Raw genomic sequence first — 3471 nt, 5'->3', positions numbered from 1 at the left:
TTTATTTTATGTGTATGAGTGTATTGCCTGCATGTAGGTAACTGCATCTGTGTCGTGCAATGCCTGCAAGGATCAGAAGAAGCTGTCAGATCCCCTGGGACTGTAGTTACGGACAGTTGTTAGCTGCCATGTGGGTGCTGGGATTTGAACTCGGGTCTTCTGCAAGAACAGCCAATGACTTAAAATAACTAATAGGCATATAAAATATACCTACTCAGACCTATCATCTTACAAAAATCAATTAGAAATATGCAAACAGCTTTGAGACACTTGAGAGATTCATGATCATGCATTTATTGGATGACTATCATCTTAGGTCATATAAGCCCTTCTATATATGATCTCACCAACTAGATAGAACCACCATGTCACTTTACAAATGAGGGAACTGGGAAATAGATAGAGGCATAAGAACCAAGTTAGATTCTGAGTTTATAACCAGACACTTTACTCAATTCTACATCTTTGCATAGGAAACTAAGAGACAATCTTAAATCATTGGAAGCCTCGTTTTCAGAGTTGACTTATCAGGAACACAGAATAATATAAATAGGAATTATAATTATCTTTCCAACTTTACTGCCCTTTGCTACTCCAGAAACTGTCAATGTTTAACTCCTTTAGAATCACAAAAGAACCCCACTGCTAGTCAGGGCTGTGATTATGTACCCAACTCTGTGAGTCCCCAAGTATAGATTGTAGTCCTGAAAGATGTCCTCAAACTATATCAATGTCCTGTGCCTCCCTTTATCTTGACCCCTCTTCTTTTCATCTCCTTAAAGAAGATATAAAGAAAAACAAGAGGGCATATTGGCTTATTAGATCTACTTATTAAAAGGAATCTGAGATGATTTTTATAATATTATCAAGTAAAATGTCCTGCTCTAAAAATGACAGCTCTCCTGCAGTTGAACTAAATCAGGAATTGTATCTGATGCACACAATGCTCTTTTTTAAAAAAAAATTATTTATTATTTTATTTTTATGTGTATGAGTGTATTGCCTGCATGTTTGTGTGTGCACCCGTGCCGTTCAGTGCTGCGGAGGTCAGAAAAGGGCCTCAGATTCCCCTGGAACTGGAGTAAAGGACGGTTCATAGCTGCCGTCTCGGTGTTGGGAATCGAACCTGGGTCCTCTGCAAGAGCAGTCAGTGCTCTTAACCATTGAGCCATCTCTCCAGCCCCCATCCCATTCTTATTCTTATTGTACATTTCTTTTTCCCACTATAACTGAACTTGCCTTCTGAAAGCACAGCACTTGTTTCTCACTACAAACCCAGTTATGAACGGTATCAGAAGAATGCTCACTAGCCCTCAGAGGGTGGAGCATCACTGCGCTTAAGCAGTTCCACGACTTCATCTCGCTCGTCTTTGCTCTGCTGACTTGAGACAGAAAAGGAGCCCAGGAGATGCTACTTTTGCAGAGTAGCCCACAGCTGCACAGTTATGCTGAGTGCAAGTGGGGGAGGGAGGGACCCTGCCATCAAGCACAGGCACAGGAGCCTCTTTCCCAGGAGACACAGAAGTAAAAAATAGGTCCCAGAAGAAGTTAGATGAGGCAGGTGCCTTCTGAGCACAGCCTAGAGGAGCAGCAGAGAGGCACATCGCCACACCGGTGGAGCTAGGTTTGTGTGGGATGGTGGGTCTGTAGTTGCAGAAACAGAACCCAGGTGTGTCCGGGTCTATCTTGTCAAAATGTTCATAGCAAACTGCTCTGGGGTAGGTTGGAACACAAAACAGCAAATCCAGTTGTTATTGCTATGGAGAGGGTATAGCTCCTCTGCAGGTGGCCTGACCCCAAGGCAGCACCTGTGTTCACATTTTCCGAAATTACATGATGACACCAGAGAGTAGGCAGCTGGATGCTTTAGAGGAAGGTCCCCTGAGGGAACTGCTGGGTTCTCCTTTGTCGTGGGAGCTGATGACTTTGCAGATGACTTCTTCCCTAGATGTCCCCTCCTCTGCCTCTCCTACCATGTTGGTGGTGAGGATGGCTGGTATGTATATGTGTGTGGGGGGGTGGAGTTTAGAAAACCCAGTGATAAGTGGCAGGTGATGTCAAGAGGCTCTTGTGATGGAACCAAATTCTGTATTTAGGGGAGTTCAACAGAACTGGGTTCTTATGGTTTTGCTACTTGCTGATCTGGCTGTGTGGGAGATGATTTGAGTTAGCTGTGCTCAAATTTACTTCTTCCACCAGCAATATTGGGATTATTATGTCCAGAATTTTGGGGCGGGATCATGTGAGGTCATGTTCACAGCACCCCAAACAGGACACACCAAACAGCACACAGAACATAGCATAGACAGAGAACTATGGTGGTGACTCTGCCTGGCCATACCCACCTATCCAGAGTGCTCTAGGGAAGATCTCTCAAGGCTGACATCCCATAGATTGTAAAGTGCAGCTTTGCCCTAGGCACAGTAAGTTAGCTCCCCTAAGCAACAAAGTCACTGTAAACTATGACTCCCTCCATGCTTGCAAAGCCCTTTCTCTGCAGCCTCCTGGACTCTGGCTACAGCTTTCAGGGATCTCCAAGTACCACAGGGTGGGGAAACGTGGGCTGGCTGTACTTACAGGGTGCTCCTCAGTTTCCTCCTGCTCAGGTTGGCTTGTAACTTGAGGTATGCAGTTCTCAAGGATTCAGCTGTGAACCCTGCAGCTGGGCTATCTGGTCTAGCCGTGGTAGGATGCTGTAAGGACTTCTCAGGAATGGGCTCAACCCTACTTCCCTGATTTTCATTCCTCTGTGCTCTAGAAACCCTTTTCCATCATCCCCAAGTTCCTAGGGAGCAGGGGAGCATCTAGAGGCAGCAGTGTGATGCCCACTGCTGTGCTGGTCTGAGAGGTTCTTCTAAGACTTTGTTCCTACTGTTTTAGAAGTAGCAATGGATGAAGCAGTCAGAAATGGGAAAAGGAGTAGGGACACAGCCAATCATTGGGCAGAGACTTAACCCTCAAGGGCAAAGGAGAAAGCCATTTCTCTAAGTGCAGATACGAGTCCCAGGGACACCTGCTGAAGTTCTCAGGTTCTTGTGTTCCAAGACACAGGATTGGACCTGGAACATGTGGTTAAAAATAGAAATACGGGGGCTGGAGAGATGGCTCAGCAGTTAAGAGCGCTGACTGCTCTAGCAGAGGACCCAGGTTCGATTCCCAGCACCCACATGGCAGCTATCAACCATCCTTAACTCCAGCTCCAGGGGAACCCGACACCCTCTTCTGACCTCTGCGGCACTGTATGACACGGATGTACTCACAAACATGTAAATATACTCATACACGCAAATAAAAATAATAATAATATATTTAAAAAAATAGAAATAAGGACAGTTTGTTAAGAAGGGGAAATCATTCTTGAAATTGGGAGTGGGCTAGGGAAAGGCTCACAGGGCCAGGCCACAAAACATATGGCCCTTCAATGATCATTTACATAGCATCCTGTTTTCTCTCTCAAGTTTGTATAACACT

The 3471-nt window shown here is 45.2% G+C and overlaps 1 protein-coding gene across 2 annotated transcripts in view; it reads right to left on the bottom strand.

Moving 5' to 3' along the window:
* The window catches only part of Angpt1 (angiopoietin 1), a 289964-nt gene that overhangs the window by 101995 nt on the left and 184498 nt on the right, over nucleotides 1-3471 (bottom strand). The window lies entirely within an intron of this gene.

The sequence above is a fragment of the Nannospalax galili genome, unplaced genomic scaffold (genome assembly GCF_000622305.1).
Source record: "Nannospalax galili isolate Female #2095 unplaced genomic scaffold, S.galili_v1.0 scaffold284, whole genome shotgun sequence".
In the NCBI taxonomy this organism is placed as follows: Eukaryota; Metazoa; Chordata; class Mammalia; order Rodentia; family Spalacidae; genus Nannospalax; species Nannospalax galili.
This window is presented reverse-complemented; position numbering and strand designations above follow the sequence as displayed.